The sequence below is a fragment of the Somniosus microcephalus genome, chromosome 1, assembly GCF_052327205.1.
Source record: "Somniosus microcephalus isolate GS21.2 chromosome 1, FLI_Smic_1.0, whole genome shotgun sequence".
NCBI classification, from domain to species: Eukaryota; Metazoa; Chordata; class Chondrichthyes; order Squaliformes; family Somniosidae; genus Somniosus; species Somniosus microcephalus.
The window spans coordinates 423,228,788-423,247,408 of NC_140987.1; positions in this window are offsets into that span (position 1 = coordinate 423,228,788).

Sequence of the window (18,621 nt, forward strand, 5' to 3'; positions counted from 1 at the left end):
AATCTCCTTCTCCCCTCTGGTTCTTTTGCCTTAAATCTTCGTCCTCTAGTTATTAGCCCTTCTACCACTGGCTTCTCCTTATTTACTCCATTAAAACCCTTCATGATTTTGAACACCTCTATCAAATCGCCCCTTGACCTTCTCTGCTCTGAGAACAACCTCGGCTTCTCTAGTCTCTCTAAGTTACTGAAGTCCCACATCCCTGGTAATATCCTAGTAAATCTCATCTGCACCCTCACTAAGGCCTTGACATCCTTTCTAAGGTGTGGTGCCCAAAATTGGACACAATACTCCAGCTGGGGCCTAGCCAGTGACTTATTAAGATTTAGCATAACTTCCTGGTTTTTGTACTCTATATGCTCTTGGTTTTATAAAACCAAGGATCCAGTATGCTTTAACAGCCTTCTCAACTTGTAGAACTTGCACCTCAAAGTGGTAATAGAATGGGTTTTGACAGCAGTGGAAATGGGTGATACAGAACTATAAATGATAGTCTTAGTAATGGAGTAAATGTGAGGAAAGAAGTTCTGCCCAGTATTGTGCATTATTCCACACTTGGGGATGTGACTTTTGGCAGTTGGGCTGGTAGGTGGCAGCAAGGAGTGGGGGCAGGCTTTTCCCACATTAAACTGGAGGAAATATCAGCCTAGATGACTAATTGCAGAGGCCTTGGGATCAATGGGGGAAGTGGACAAGTAATACAAACTGATGTTGGCATATTTGGAAGTGCTACCCACCACCCCCCCCACCTCTGTGATTCATAATGACATTTGAGGATTAGCGTGTAAATAGTACATCAGGAATAAAGCCGTGGGCTACATTTGGATGTGAATGGACATGGGAGGTGAGGTAATGTCTACAAGAATGAGTGGAACCAGAAGCTAATGCTACAGAGGAGGATGGAATGGTTGATTGTCAAAAGATCAAGAAGTTACGGTCAGCTGTACAGTTGCTTCTGCCTTTCTAACCAAGTCCGACCCATCCCAACCTCCTGTATGAAAAAGTGGAGCAAATCCCAAGGAAGAATTCTTAAAAAGGCAGGAGTTTCTGTGGGTTAAAATACAGTAAGGTGGGTTAATAGAATAAATGGCAAAGGAAACAACAAAAAGCCACTTTGTTTACAGCAATATCTACCCGATCAACACCATAACAGATATTCAATGTTTTTGGATTCTGGAAAATCCTTAATTTCATTACAGTTTGGATGCATTGTACATAGTTTCCAGCAAATCTTTGGTACTGCACAATTTGGGCTTAAAAGTGTTTTTGTAAATCAAGATAAAAAGCAAAACCCATGTGTAAAGCAAGTCACTTTTTTAGGATTGTTTTGCTGTTCAGGTACGAGAACAGCCATAGGCTAAACTAAGGCTGAGGCCAAAAGAATTCCATTCAGTCCAGAGCCAAGACTGGTGATTATTGTGACCAATTCAACAACACTTGAGGAAAAAAGATGCCTGAAAGTTAAGAATGAAAAGTTGATCATGAAGAACTCGATGAAAGCACAAACTAAATGTCAGAGACACAAAACTGCAGAAAAGGAATCAATTTGATTAGTGGTCCAACAGTTTCCAGAACAATGGTTTTCTGCCTTTTTACTAATACGGTCTTTAATAGCGAGCATACAGTTGCTATTGTTTATGCGCCACACAAAAAAACTACGTCCTTGAAACTAATGCTGTACTTTTCTTGGGCTGTTTGCGGGATATTTCTTTCATTTGTTAGTTGGGTTGGTTTAATGTAGGACGCAACACTAAAGTGAGCCAGATATGACATCATATACTAATCCTCAAACAAAGGTGAGTTCTGAAATACTTTCTACATTGTGGATAATGTTAGGATTTTCTAGCTAATTTCCAATCTTAATGAAGGCTTGGGGCTGAGCCACACATTGTTTACCATCTTGTTCCTCTCTTCATCCCCTTACCATACTTGCCATCAACTTATCTGTTTTACTTCCAACTATTTCCAGCCTTCCTTTCCAAATATCCTAGAACGCATAGTTGCCTTGCAACTACATCCCCCTACCTGCCACCTCTCCTAGCACCTGCGGTTCAAGACCCTGCAAGTCTGGCTTCTGCTTACTCACGGTCAGCATTCACTGTTTAAGTTCGCAGATGGAGAACGATTCAAATAAAGTACCTCAACAGACTGCAGTGCCTCTGGGTTAGACAAGGCAAAAATCAATCAGGCTCCTGTTCACTATACTGCAGACATTACTGCATATATGTGGACACAGTATGAGGACAGCAATCGGTTTGACTTAATGCCCAAACTCCCATGGTAAAATAGTTTGCTGGCACTTGTCAAGGCTCACACATGAATGGCCACTTGGATGTCATAGTGGAGAGAGAACCAGTACCTATGCAATTGTACCCAGTGAGTGTGAATGTCTTCAGGAGGATAAGGGGGGAAAAAAGGGTGTCATGGGAGTAAAGTTCAGTATGGAATTAAAACTCAAGCAACAGTGACCTAGGAGTGCAGAGATACAAGTGTCAGGGCCCAGCAGTTGAAAATTCTAGTTTGAGCTTGTTTTATTTTTAATGCAGATTCCCATCTCATCCAGATCTTTAGAGCGGAATTCATCACTATTACAGAACATTCCTTTTCATGGGGAGTGGAAAAGTAGCATCACCAGTCGCACTGTGGCACAAATGTGGCGTCCAGCAAGCAATGGTGGTCGGATGACTGGCCTGGAGGCTGCTGTTGAGCTACACTGAGACCACTAGGGGGGGAAAAAGTCAAAAGATAGTCGTTGCAAATAGAGGCAGCTAAGAATGTGGAAAGATGGTTTTCATAGAATGATACAACACAGTAGGAAGCTATTTGGTCCATGTCTGTGTTGGTGCTTTGAAAGAGCTATCCAATTAATCCCACTCCCCTCTCCCCATAGCCCTGCAAATTTTTCCACTTCAAGTATTTATCCTATTCCCTTTGGAAGGTTATTAGTGAATCTGCTTCCACCACCCTTTCAGGCAGTGCATTCCAGATCATAACTCACTGCATAATCTTTTTTCCTCATGTCTCTGAAACTTTTGCCAATTAACTTAAATCTGTGACCTCTGGTTACTGACCCTTCTGCCACTGGAAACGGTTTCTCCTTATTTACTCAATCAAAACCCTTTGTGATTTTGAACACCTCTATCAAATTGCCTCTTAACCTTCTCTGCTCTAATGAGATTTTGTTTGCCAATGCTCTGTCTTGTAAAGCTCCCTGTCACAGAGCAGGTGGAAGGATGTGTATTCCCCACACTGAGATGCTGGTTTCAGCTATGTTATTGTTACACAATACACAAGTATAAAACTTAATGTGATATTGAACATTACCACAGCTCATATTTTAGCATGAAATGCAATGTTACTATCTTGTAGTTACACATTCTCTCACGAGGTGGAGCCAGAGGATAACTAGCAACTTACATGTGCAGATGAGGTGACAAAATTATTCGGGTTGATGAGAGACATGTTAACCCATCTGAGCTCACCATTCCAGAAATTCCTATAGTCATTTGTCCCTACCCATTACAACTATATCTCTTAAATGACTGAGGATGTACAGGAATTCCAGTTGATCATTTTGCGCAAAATGAGGAATTTTCAGCCAAGCAGTGAAGTCCGAAGTCCTTAGGCCTTCGGTCACTTGGTGAGTCAGTTTAAAATAATGGTGTGATACACTTGTAGAGATGAATGCAATGGTTTGTGTAGGTAACCTCCAGTGTCAACCTTAGTGTTGACACCGGGGCAGTAAATTTTTGTCTTCACTGCCTGGGTGGTAATCTGGCAGAGCGGATTGCCCAGCTTTATAGAACCCAAATACAAAAACAAAATACTGCGGATGCTGGCAATCTGAAATATAAACAGAAAATGTTGGAAATACTCAGCAGGTCAGGCAGCATCTGTGGAGAGAGAAACAGAGTTAACGTTTCAGCTCGATGACCTTTCGTCAACTGGAAAAAGTTAAGAGACCTAACAGATTTTAAGCAAGTGCGGGGGCAGGGAAAGGGGGAGGGCAGGAAAGAACAAAAGGGAAGCTCTGGTAGGGTGGAAGGCAGGAGTGATTAAACGACAAAAGGTATGATTGTACAAAGTAAAATGAGGTGGTAATGGAACAAGTAATAGAACAGAAGAGGTGTAAATGGATACAGCAGAATCATCAACAGCTGCCATCTGAAAAAATAGTGGCAGAGGTTATGGTCTGAAATTGTTGAGCTCAATGTTGAGTCCAGAATGCTGTAAAGTGCCTAATAGAAAGATGAGGTGCTTTCCTCGAGCTTACGTTGAGCTTCATTGGAACAATGTAAGAGGCCAAGGTCAAAGTGGGAGTGGAGCGGAGAATTAAAGTGACATTTATAGAACCCACCTGATTTTCATTCCATTGAGCCACGTTGCAGATTACCCAGCCTCTGTCCTGCTCTTGTAGCCATGGTTTTGATATGGCTGGTCCAGATCTGTTGCTAGTCAATGGTGATATCCAGGATAATGACGGTGGGGGACTCAGATGATGGTGCCATTGAAGGTCATGGGGAGGCGGCTAGGCTTTCTCTTGTTTGAGATGATTAATATCTGGCACTTGTGTGCGCGAATGTTAACTGCAACTTGTCAGCCCAAGCCTGGATGTTATCCTGGTCCTGTTGTAGGCTGGCAAGTGCTGCTTCATTATCAATGGGGTTGTGAATGGAGCTAAGCACTGTGGAATCATTAATGAACAGCTCCATTCCTGACCTTATGATAGAGGGAAGGTCATCAATGAGGTAGCTGTAGGTGGTTGGGATGAGGACACTTCTCTGAAGAACTCCTAGAGTGATGTCCTGCGGTTATGATGATTGGCCTCTGATAACCACAACCATCATCCTTTGCATCAGATGTGACTCCAGCCATTGGAAAGTTTTCCTGTTGACCCCTGTTTTTCTAGGGTTCCTTGGTGCCATACTCGGTCAAATGCTGCCCTGATAGCAAGGGCAGCTACTGTCATCGCTCCTCTGAAGCTCAGTTCTTGTTTCCATGTCTAGTCAGGTTATGATGAACTGAATGACCATAATATAATACACTTTAAGATGACAATAGAGAAGGACATAAGAATGACAAAAACCAAGTTAATAGATTGGAGAAAAGCTGATTTTGAGGGGCTGAGAAGAGAACTTGGGAAGATAAAATGGGCAACAATATTGGCAAACAATGATGTAGAATGGCAATGGGAAACATTTAAAATGGTGTTCAACAGAGAGCAGGAAAAATATATTCCGCTAAAAGGAAAGAACAAACTAAACAGTAATGAGACTCCATGGATGAATAAAGACATAAGGAAACAATTGAGGGTAAGGAAAGAGGCACACAGTAAGTACAGAGACAGCAGAGGAGTGCATGATAAGAGAGAGTATGAAGGGATTAGGAGAGAAGTCAAAAAAACAATTAGGAAGGCAAAGAGGAACTATGAAATTAAATTATCAAAGAACATTAAAAAAATCATAAAATATTTTACAGGCACATCAATAAAAAAAGGAAGGTTGGGATGGGACTAGGGCCATTAAGGGATAGACAAGACAATACCACAGGTAATGATAGAGAGATGGCAGAAATATTAAATCATTATTTCGCTTCAGTATTTACCAGGGAGATAGAACAGGTGGACATGACATTGGATGATGAGATGAGTAATGAGATAAGTGCATTTAAAATAAAAAAGGGGATATATTAAATAAACTAATCAAACTCCAAGAGGATAAAACCCCTGGTCCGGAAGGATTGCATCCACATATTTTAAAAGAATCTAGGGAAGAGATAGCAGAGGCATTACTACACACATTTAATAATTCGTTAGAAAAAGGTGTAGTGCCAAAGGACTGGTGGATAGCTAACGTAATACCTATATTTAAGAATGGACATAGAACGTGTCCAGGGAATTATAGACCAGTCAGCTTAACATTGGTCATAGGAAAAATAATGGAATCCCTACTAAAGGAGAGAATAGAAGAACATCTAGAAATGAAGTCAGCGTGGATTTCAAAATTGAAAATCTTGCTTGGCCAACCGTATTGAATTTTTTTTAGAAGTTACAAAGAGAGTAGACAATGGTAATGCAGTAGATGTAATTTATCTAGATTTTCAAAAGGCCTTCGATAAGGTACCCCATAATAGACTAATGAACAAGGTCAGAGAATGCGGAGTCAGGGGACAAGTAGCAGAATGGATTGCTGGCTGGCTTCAAGACAGAAAGCAGAGAGTAGGTGTAAAGGGTAGCTATTCAGAGTGGCAGAAGGTGGGTAGTGGTGTTCCACAAGGATCAGTGCTGGGACCACTGTTGTTCACAATTTACATTAACGATTTAGACTTTGGAATCAAAAACATAATTTCTAAATTTGCAGATGATACTAAATTGATAGTCAATACTGAGGAGGACTGCAACAATTTACAGGAGAACATGAATAAACTTGCAGAATGGGCGAATCATTGGCAAATGAAGTTCAGCACAGACAAATGTGAGATATTACAATTTGGTAGGAAGAATAGGGAGGGTGGTTATCACTTGGAGGGTGCGAGTCTAGGTGGGGTAGATGAACAATGGAATCTCGGAGTACAAATACCCAAATCACTAAAAGTTGCGCCACAGGTTAGCAAGGCCATTAAAAATGCAAACCAAGCACTAGGGTTTATTTCTAGAGGGATAGAACTGAAAAGTAGGGACGTTATGCTAAACCTGTATCAAACCTTGGTTAGACCACACTTGGAGTACTGTGTGCAGTTCTGGTCACCACATTATAAAAAGGATATAGAGGCACTGGAGAGGTTGCAGAGAAGATTTACAAGGATGATACCAGAAATGCGAGGGTATACATATCAGGAAAGGATGAACAGGCTGGGTCTCTTTTCTCTTGAAAAAAGAAGGCTGAGGGGTGACCTAATAGAGGTCTTTAAAATTATGAAAGGTTTTGATAGAGTGGATACAGAGAGAATGTTTCCACTTGTGGGGAAGAGCATAACTAGAGACCATCAATATAAGATAGTCACCAAGAAAGCTAATAGGGAATTCAGAAGAAACTTCTTTACCCAAAGAGTGGTGAGAATGTGGAACTCGCTACCACAGGGAGTGGTTGAAGTGAATAGTATAGATGCATTTAAGGGGAGGCTGGACAAGCATATGAGGGAGAAGGGAATAGAGGGTTATGCTGATAGATTTAGATGAGGAAAAACAGGATGAAGGCTCGAGCGGAGCATAAACACCGGCATGGACTGGTTGGGCCGAGTGGCCTGTTTCTGTGCCGTGTATCCTATATAATCCTATGTGAATGGTTCTGGCAGAACCTAAACTAAGCATCACTGATTAGGTGTTGCTTGATGGCACTTTGATAACTCCTTGTAGCACTTCATTGATGATTGTGAGGAGGCTGATAGGGAGGTAGTTGGGATGGGTTGCATTTTTATCTTATTTTCTTGTGGCTAGAACATACCTGGGCAATCTTCCACATTGTCGGGTAGATGCCAGGGTCAGAGCTGTACTGGAACAGCTTGGCTAGGCAAACGGTGCACATGTTGTCAGCACTACAGCTGGGATGTTGTCAGGGCTCATAGCGTTTGCTGAATCCAGTGCGCTCAGCTGCTTCTGAATGTCATGTGGAGTGAACCGAATTGGCTGGTCACCGGCATCTATGATGATGGTGATGACTGCAGTAGAAGTCACTCGCCACTTTAGAATGCAGAATGAATCTAGTGAAGCTACTACACAGGGCTGCTTGCATGTTAAACACCAAAAGCAGCAGGCTATGCACAGAGGTAAGTGTTTCCATAACTAATGGATCAGAACAAAGCTCCAAAATTGTGTAGCGCTACCACAACCAGTCGAGAATGTTGGTGGACAACCAGACAACCAACAGGGTGAGGAGACTCCATGAACGTCCCCATCCTCAGAAATAGTAGAGTCCAGCAGATAAGTGCAAGAGACAAGTCTAAAGTGTTTGCAAGCGTCTTCAGCCAAAAGTGAAGCAATGTATTTACAAATTATATTTTTCTCTTGCAATGTTCTCCCCTGAAGGCACTGATTCGAGCAGGGGTACAATTCCATGGATTCCAGCCGTTTGTAAGAACATAAGAAAAAAATCAAGGTTGATGAAAAGCCTTTTGGCCCATTGCAGCTTATCCGTCTAGCACTCTAAATCTTCCATTACAGCATCCAAATATATTTTAAATAATCTCTTTTTTGCCTGCACTACTTTATCTGGCAGATTATTCCAAATATTTATCAGTCTTTGAGTAAAGAAGTTCTTCCAGATCTATCTGTTTTAAGTATTCATTCATTTCTATTCACGTTCTCTGGTTTCACTTTCCTGTCTCACTTTAAATTAGTATTCTCGACTTATCTAATTGATTAGCAGCACGGTGGCATAGTGGTTAGCACTGTTGCCTCACAGCGCCAGGGACCCGGGTTCGAATCCGACCTCAGGTGACTGTCTGTGTGGAGTTTGCACATTCTCCCTGTGTTTGCGTGGGTTTCCTCCGGGTGCTCCGGTTTCCTCCCACAGTCCAAAGATGTGCAGGTTAGGTTGATTGGCTATGATAAAAATTGACCCTTAGTGCTAGGGGGATTAAATACGTGGGGTTACTGGGATATGTGTTGGGGTAGGGATTACGGGGATCGGGTGGGATATGTGTCGGTGCAGGCTCGATGGGCCGAAATGGCCTCTATCTGCACTGTGGGGTTTCTGTGAATTCTGTGAAAGCAGTGGGAGCTTGCTCAGGATGACCCAGGGTTTGTTACCCTTTTTACATTGGATATTCTGGAATCTGTAATTATCTATTCTGATGGATGTGCGGATTTTATTGGCACTGGCTCAGCTGACCTCTGTGACAGAATGCTCTCTGTGATTGAATGTTGCCACGGTCTGCCACCTACTGCAGGCCCACTGACAAGAGCATTGTTGCAAACTTCCCTGGATGGGCTCTGTCCTTCTTCCTTGATCAGCATTGACAATGATAGATTACAAAGATGATGGGTTACAATGATGGCTCAGTGATGGATTCTGTAATGTATATACCTTTAAGGGGGGAACTATCTTTTACAGCTCATGTATACTGCAGTACCGGCAGTGGCCACACCTGTATATAGCACTGAGTAGTAATCTGTACAGATCAGTTCCAGTGTGAGCCACGTTGAGTAAACACCTGTTGTACCGTTCTCCTGCAGTCTGTGTCTTATTATACACAGACACAACATTGGCGACAAGGCAAGTTCGAACCTACCTGCAACTCTGCATCACCTCCCGGGGATTCGTTCCTGGAGTTCAGTGGATTGGAGGTCAAGGCCAGAGACTCGGGCGTCGACCACGGGCAACCGCCCAGTCATCCAGCAGAGACTCGAGAATTGCGGGGGAGGCTGTCGAGAGCCAGGCTTGGCTATCCAGTCGAGGTGGTCCAGCGAAACGGGCTGGCAACAGGTAGTGCGCAGACCCTTCCCGGACAGCGGTGGGCTAGAGCCCGACCGAGCGGCACAGCAAAGGGCCGAGCAGCGTCGACGGGGGAGAGAGAGAGAGAGGGCAGTGCGCACAGGGCGCAGCCAGTGGTCAGGGGTCGAGCAGCGTCGAAGAGAGGAAGAGAGAGACGCGCAGAAACCCGCGAGGCGCTGCCATTGCCACGAGGACCGCTGAGAGCGGCGTTGGCAGCAGCGCAGGAGAAGCGCGCGAAACCTACAGGGCGCCGCCATTGCCACGAGAACCACCGGGGGCGGCGTTGGCAGCAGCGGGGAAGGAAGGAAAGCGCGGGAGACGCCATTTTAAGCCATTGGGAGACGCCATTTTAAACCACACCCAAAATGCCGAAGAGTGGCAGTATCACCGCATTTGACAATGAAGTCGAAGGTTGGACTACATATGTCGAACGAATAGAGGTGTACTGCAAGGCAAATGAGGTGTCAGATGACAAGAAAGCGTCGGTATTGTTAAATTTAATGGGTGCAAAGACGTATGGTTTATTACGAAATCTAGTAACCCCAACGAAGCCAATGGAAAAGAGTTTTGAAGACATAGTAACGATACTACAGGAACATTTAAACCCCACACCGCTGCTGATAGCAGAAAGATTCAAGTTTCACAAACGGAACCAGCATAAGGATGAAAGCAATGCTGATTATTTAACAGAACTGCGCAAACTATCGAAACACTGCCAGTTTGGAGCGGGACTGGCAGATACCTTAAGGGACAAGTTTGTGTGTGGGCTTCAAAGTGAAGGAACCCAGAAACGGCTTTTTATCTGAAAAGGACCTTACGCTGGAAAAGGCTTTCAGCATTGCGGTATCATATGAAGCAGCAGCACGGGGCGCTGCAGAGATACAACAGAGACCGCAAGAATATGGCACAAACGAAATGTCATATGGAACAGAGAAGTGCTATCGCTGCGGCAGAACAACACACGACCAGAATGATTGCTGGTTCAAAGACAAAGTGTGCAGACAGTGTGGAAAAGTAGGACACATAGCACGAGTCTGCAGGTCGGGAAAGAAAACCAGCAATAAGAAACCTACCAAAGAAAAGTACAAGAAGGTACATAAGATGACGGAGAATAGTTCAGACGAACAAAAGAGTGATAACGACTCCGAAAGCAGGGAACTGAGTTGTCTGAAACTACATAATGTGATCACAACGGAGGATCACCGAACCATTTGGGTCACTCTCAAGATAGCAGGAGTCCAGGTAAAGATGGAATTGGACACAGGATCAGCCCTAACAGTCATAAACCGACGGGACTACGAGCGGCTATTCTCACACATACCCTTGAGAGACACAAAAATTATTTTGAAGACGTACACGGGGCAAAAAGTCTACCCCAAAGGAAAAATAAGGGTGACCGTTATATATAACGGTAAGGAAACACCAAAAATAGACCTGTATGTATTGCAAGATGGAGGACCACCATTACTGGGACGTGAATGGATCCGGAAAATACAACTGGATTGGCATTCCATACAGGCACTGACTGTGGCTGACAAAAAAGATGACGACGTCACACCTGGGCGACTGTCAAAGATCCTAACTGACGCGAAAGAAGTGTTCCAGCAAGGACTCGGAACACTAAAAGGCATGACAGCGATGATTAAAATTGAAGAAAATGCAAGCCCAAAATTTTTTAAGGCCAGACCGGTACCTTATGCGATCCGCCCAGCCGTCGAAGCAGAGCTGGAGAGTCTGGAACGTTCAGGTGTACTGTCCAAGGTAGACTGGAGCGAGTGGGCTACACCCATCGTCCCTGTGATGAAAAAGTCATTGAGCAGCACGCCTGGGGAACCAAGGAAGGTTCGCATCTGTGGGGACTTTAAGGTAACAGTGAACCCGGTCCTTCACACCGTACAATATCCACTTCCGCGGATTGAAGATATTTTCGCCTCGCTATCTGGAGGGAAACGCTTCATTAAGATTGATCTGGCCCAGGCGTATCTGCAAATGGAGGTAGAAGAAGCATCAAAAAAATACCTCACAATCAACACCCATAAAGGTCTCTACCAATACAACCGGCTGGTATTCGGGGTAGCATCAGCTCCGGCTATTTGGCAGAGGGCAATGGAACAAGTCCTGCAAGGGATCCCAGGGACCCAGTGTTATTTGGACGACATCCTGGTCACGGGTGAAAACGACAGTGATCACCTTGCCAACCTGGAGCAGGTGCTCACTAGATTGGAGGAATATGGGCTCCGAGCTAACCGCCCCAAATGCGAGTTTTTTAGAAAACAGATCTCGTATTGTGGCCATGTTATCGATAAAGAGGGGTTACATAAGTCCCCAGAGAAGATTGAGGCAGTAGTCAAGGCTCCAGCACCGGAAAATGTGTCACAACTGAGGTCGTTCCTCGGGCTGGTAAACTACTAGCATAAGTTCTTGCCAAATTTGTCTACAATACTACACCCACTGAACACCCTACTGCAAACTGGGGTGCCATGGAAGTGGAGTGATGAATGTAGACGAGCTTTCCAGAAGAGCAAAACACTAATCACATCGAAAGAGGTATTGGCCCATTACAACCCAGCATTACCAATTCGGTTGGCATGTGATGCGTCACCCTACAGCGTTGGAGCGGTGCTGTCGCACAAATTCTCGGATGGCTCAGAGAGGCCAATAGCCTTTGCGTCACGATCACTAACCTCAGCCGAGCATAACTACGCCCAGATTGACAGGGAGGCCCTCAGCCTAGTGTGGGGAGTGAAAAAGTTCAATCACTATCTGCACGGGCAGAAATTCACCTTGCTGACTGATCACCAGCCTCTTGTCTCCATTTTTAATCCGAAGAAGGGCGTTCCGGTGATGACTGCGCAACGACTACAAAGATGGTCACTTTTTCTAGGGGCGCACCACTATGAGATTGAATATAAGGGCACGAAACAGCATGGAAATGCTGATGGGCTATCACGCCTGCCACTGCCTACTGCGGAGGAAGCACCAGCAGTGGATCCTGTCGAAATATTCCATTCGACTATAGTTGAATACCTACCGGTAACTAACGCTTGTATCGAAAAGGAAACCCGAAATGACCCGACACTGTCTCGGGTATATGATTTGACAGTGAAGGGATGGCCAGCACATGGCGACTCACTGTTGCCAGCATTCTCGACAAGGAGAGAACAGCTGTCAGTGTGCCGGGGGACCTTGATGTGTGGATCCCGGGTGGTAATTCCACCCAAGTTAAGGGATAGAGTGCTCAATGAGCTTCATGAGGGTCATCTGGGAGGGGTAAAAATGAAAAGCCTAGCCAGGGCTTAAGTGTGGTGGCCAGGAATCGATAAACAAATCGAGGACCTGACCAAGAGCTGCTCAGGATGCCAGAAAGTCCAAAATGCACCACCACAGGCCCCTCTACACCCATGGGAGTGGCCCTCATCTCCATGGCAACGGGTGCATATTGATTTTGCTGGTCCATTCATGGACTCAATGTTTTTAATAGCCGTGGATGCGCACTCGAAATGGCCTGAGGTGATCAAAATGTCCTCCACCACCACGGAGAAAACTATTGCAGTCATACGGACCATTTTTGCCAGGAATGGCTTGCCAGAACAGATTTGCTCCGACAACGGACCACAGTTTGTGTCCGAAGAGTTCCGGAGGTTCTTGAAAAAGAATGGGGTAAGGCATTACACATCCGCCCCGTATCATCCAGCCACAAATGGATTGGCTGAGAGGTTCGTACAAACCTTTAAGAAGGCAATAAAGGCTATGTACAATGACAACATTCCGCTGCAGCACAAGGTGGACAATTTCCTGTTCGCCTACCGGAATGCGACACATGCAGTCACCAACCAGGCCCCAGCCATGATGTGCTTTAACTGAAGGTTAAGATCTCGCCTGGATTTGCTCAGACCAAATGTACGAAGAGATGTTGAGAGTAAGCAATTCCAGCACATCCATGAGAAGCCAACAAGGAGCTTCAATGTAGGGCAACCAGTCTTGGCCCACGACTACCGAACAGAAAAATGGCAGCCAGGAACGATATGCACACGGCAGGGCTCACTAATGTACACAGTGGACGTTGGGGAGAGCATCGTGAGACGCCATGCTGACCAGATCCTAGAGTCACAGGAACAAGTCAACCCCATGCCTCGCCCATACGTACCTGGTGATGAACCCGACGTACAGGTCGCATCTACCCCAGAAACAGTAGCATCGGAAGCTGATCAACCAACCGACGACAGGGGGCCAGAATCGCCTCCGCACCAAGAGCAAGACACTCGGGAAAGGCGCTATCCAGAAAGGATCAGGAAGCCTCCCCAAAGACTGAATATATAAATAGACTATTTTCAGCTAATGTTGCATGTTAAAAGTGTTAATTGTAATTAGTTTGATATTGAATTGTTAAATGAGTGTTATGGTACTGTTAATCTAAAAGGGGAGGAATTGTAATGTATATACCTTTAAGGGGGGAACTATCTTTTACAGCTCATGTATACTGCAGTACCGGCAGTGACCACACCTGTATATAGCACTGAGTAGTAATCTGTACAGATCAGTTCCAGTGTGAGCCACGTTGAGTAAACACCTGTTGTACCGTTCTCCTGCAGTCTGTGTCTTATTATACATGGACACAACAGATTCTAGTTCCATTCCGGAGACTTGAGCACATAATCTAGGCTGTCACACCAGTGCAGTACTGAGGGAGTGCTGCACTGTTGCAGTTGTCGTCTTTCAGGTGAGATCTTAAACCGAGGCCCCAACCGCCCTCTCAGATGGACGGGAAAGATCCCATGGCACTATTTCGAAGAAGAGCAAGGAAGTTCTCATCGGTGTCCGGGCCAATATTTATCCTCAATCAACATCACGAAAACAGATTGTAATTATCATATTACTGTTTGTGGGACCTTGCTGTGCACAAATAGGTTGCCACCTTTCCTACATAACAAGAGCGACGACTGTACACTTCAAAAGTACTTAAATGGGTGTAAAGCACTTTAGGACGTCCTGAGGTTGTGAAATGTGTTACATAAATGCAAGTCTTTCTTTCTTACTCCTTGTCTTATGCAGGAAGCCTTACTTTCATTGTTTGAAGTCTATAGATGTTGTTGAGATAAAGCATAGGAGGTGATTTGTTGCCCTTATTGTTCAGATATGGATTCCTTGTAGCCCTTTTATTTTGTGGGGTTAACCTATTTAGTGTCTTATGTAACTCTGATGAGGTTCTACTCACCTACCCACACTTTCCCTCTGGGCCATAGGTTTTCAAACTAGTGTAAAATTCTCCTCAAAATTTACCCTCTTCTCTTTTCTATCCTTCCTGAACATCCTATACCTCTGCACACTCACTCCTGTGGTGAGCCATGTTTGAAATACAATGATGCCATAAATACCCTACTACTACATATGCCTCTAACTTTAGCATTTTATTCTGAAAGTTTCTAATAGCAATCTTTACTTTTTTCTCAATTTGTTTAATTTCTTTCCATTTGCTAATTTTGCCTGGATTTATATTCTGCTATATGACATCATTGTATTTCAAACATGGCTCCTCTTGCCCATCTTACATTCAAGCTCTAGTTATATATAATTCAAGTCTTTTACCCTCTCCCACCATCTCTAGATTAAATAAACCTCAATTTCCTCTTTTATATTAATAGCGAATCTTTGTAATCCTTCCCTGTTTAGATGCAGCCCACCTCCCCTCTATCAACCTAGCTAACTGTGGGAAAAGTCCTAGTTATTTATGAAAGTAACATCATTTGACAGTTAAGACCAAACACAAAGTGTCAGTAAACTATTGCATTACAAGAAGCATCATAGTTGAGATCTACCCTGTTATCCCCGGTGTCCTGGCCAATATTTATCCCTCAATCAACATAACAAAAAAACAGATTATCTGGTCATTATTACATTGCTGTTTGTGGGAGCTTGCTGTGTACAAGTTGGCTGTTCAAAAGTACTTCATTAGCTGTAAAGCGCTTTGGAATGTACAGTGGTCGTGAATGGCGCTATATAAATGCGAGTCTTTCTTTTTCTGTGCTCCTCAACAATCACACACCTGCAAGGGTTACTAGATGTTGCTTCAGAATGAAAAGCTTGTTTTTTCCTTCTTCTTAGCTCAGAGGTACTGAAGTCACTTGTACCCTTTCCACCAGTGCCCTGGCTGAGATCAGCTAACTCAGTGCAGACTGAGGATCAAACCTGGGAGCATCCCGGACCATATGGTGCAGTACTACACTATACAGAAGGATACTCCATCACGCGTTAATAAATTTAGGTTTGAGGTCCTGGTCTTCAAACACTCTATTCCTCAGGTGAACGAAGGCTGCACTGGCACACTGAAGGCGGTGTTGGACTTCGTCATCGACGTCTGCCCTTCTCTACCACAGAAGTCAGCAGAGGCCAATTCATTAAATATATTCAAGAAGGAGTTAGATACATTTCTTAAAGCTAATGGGATCAAGGGATATGGAGAGAAGGCAGGGACAGGGTGCTGAATTTGGATGATCAGCCATGATCGCATTGAATGGCGGAGCAGGCTTGAGGGGCCAAATGGCCTACTCCTGCTCCTATCTTCTATGTTTCTATGTTGACAATAGGCTCCCGAGGTATGGAAGGTGGTCCACATTGTCCAAGGCCTTGTCGTGGATTTTGATAATCGAGGGGGGGGGGGGCAGTACTGTGTGGCACCCTCAAAGCCTCCTTGAAAAAGTGTAACATCCCCACCGACACCTGGGAATCCCTGGCCCAAGACTGCACAAAGTGGAGGAGAAGCATTCGGGAAGGCGCCGAACACCTCGAGTCTCTTCGCCAGGAGCAAGCGCAAGCAGTGCAAGGAGCGCACGTCAACCCAAGCACCCCACCCACCCGCCCCTTCAACAACCGTCTGCCCCACCTGTGACAGAGACTGTAGGTCCCGCATTGGACTCATCAGTCACCTGAGAACTCATTTTTAGTGTGGACCAGCCATATAAATACTGTGGCTACAAGAGCAGGCCAGAGGCTGGGAATTCTGCGGCGAGTGTCTCACCTCCTGACTCCCCAAAGCCTTCCCACCATCTACAAGGCACAAGTCAGGAGTGTGATGGAATACTCTCCACTTGCCTGGATGAGTGCAGCTCCAACAACACTCAAGAAGCTCGACACCATTCAGGATAAAGCAGCCCGCTTGATTGGCACTCCATCCACCACCTTCAACATTCACTCCCTCCACCACCGGCGCACTGTGGCTGCAGTGTGTACCATCTACAAGATGCACTGCAGCAACTCGCCAAAGCTCCTTTAACAGCACCTTCCAAACCCGCGACCTCTACCACTTAGAAGGACAAGGGCAGCAGACGCATGGGAACATCACCACCTACAAGTTCCCCTCCAAGCCACACACCATCCTGACTTGGACCTGTATCGCCGTTCCTTCACTGTCGCTGGGCCAAAATCCTGGAACTCCCTTCCTAACAGCATTGTGGGTGTACCTACACCATATGGACTGCAGCGGTTCAAGAAGGCGGCTCACCACCATCTTCTCAAGGGCAATTAGGGATGGGCACTAAATGCAGGCCTAGCCAGCAACGCCCACATCCCATCAATGAATAATTTTTTTTTTTTTTAAATCCTCGGTTCTGAGGGACTGCCTAAGACGAAGAATAAATTTAGGAGAGAAGATAAATTGGGTGGTGGGGGGGTGGGGTGGGTGCGGTGCAGAAATTATACAGATAAACAAAGTGTTTGGAATTTGATTGGGATTATCAGATTGTGAATGCATTTGACATTTGGCCTGACTTTATTTCTCCAAAGCACTTTTATATGGAGCTCAACCCCAATTTATACAAGTTTTTTTTCAAGAGATTGGTTAATCAATATCCTCTGAACAATTCATTTTATTAATTAGTTTTTTTTTACAAATATAAGCCAGTGACCTCAATCATTACAATAAACATGAAACTAAAGGAAAAAAAACAAGTGTGATCAGTCATTTCAAAAGACTGTCAGGACAGAAGATCAAATCTCTAAAACAGTTCAGGACAACCTCGAATAACGTGGCTTAGTTTATTTCAGTGAGCCTCGTTTCCGTGAAAATTTGATAGCAGAACTCAGTGGGAGGTTAAATCACTGCCTTTCAACAACAAATCTTTGGCTGGGACCGAAAGAATCTCATCAGCTCAGTGATACCTTCTCGTACTGGGGCATGGGAACACTTTCAACATAAAAACCAATGGGCTGAGATCAAGTTGGAGTCATGTCACACCCTATGCAAACATGTTCCAGAGCAGAATGATTTTATCACACAGGCAGAACAAAGGCAGCTTTTCTTTTTGGTGATGAGGATAGAAATGAAACCACAATTCTGTTTAAGACCTCTGGGCACAGTGAAAATGAAGTAGGCATTTTATCAAGCTGATTGTTTGGCAGAAACCAAAATGGTGTCTTAGGGGACCAGCTACTTACATTATGTATCTTCAGACTGCCACAAATTGCTTGTATCTGGTAATGTCCCATGCACCAGTTTGTAGAAGGCATGTCTAAAATTGCAACCAGTGGCCATTTCCATGCAGTCGAGAATTGCTAAACGGACACAGAATTTAATCTTCTGTTTTACAGCTGGAGCACAAGAGGCTGTGTGGTAGAGACTTAAAAAACCCAGAAACCAGGCATTTCAAAGAAGAAAATGGCTCCCAAGACTACTCTTGTTGAAATTTTAGCAGTTGTTTTCAGAGAGGAATTGGAACAGGCCATCAAACTAACCTCCCAGCATGGAGTGGTGTGTAGTCCAGGCAGAAGGTGCCAAAAGAAGGTGGCAGAAAGTATTTTCCTCTCAGTGGGTTGTTGGCCTCTAGGAAAGCGGATGTGATGAGTATGAGTAAGCTACAGTCCTTTAAAAGGGTACTTAATAAAGTCCTGAGTGTGGATGACTTTGGGACATACTGGATGTATGTGAGATTTTTAAGCTTGTTTAACTATGTGTCGTGGACAACAATCGTCTCATGGAACTTACCTTCGGAAACCCTGACCGTAAGGTATTAGAGAGACATTTCTAAGCTTTTCCTCAAAATTAGTCACAGGTATTTTTTCTTGCATTTTTTGTCTTCCTCCAGCAGTGAACATTACTAAAGATTATATCATCTAGGGGATGAGTTGTGCATTGATGGGCCATTGCAGTCTTTTTTTATGTTTGTGGGTATTTGTCTCATTTTGGAATTTTTTGACT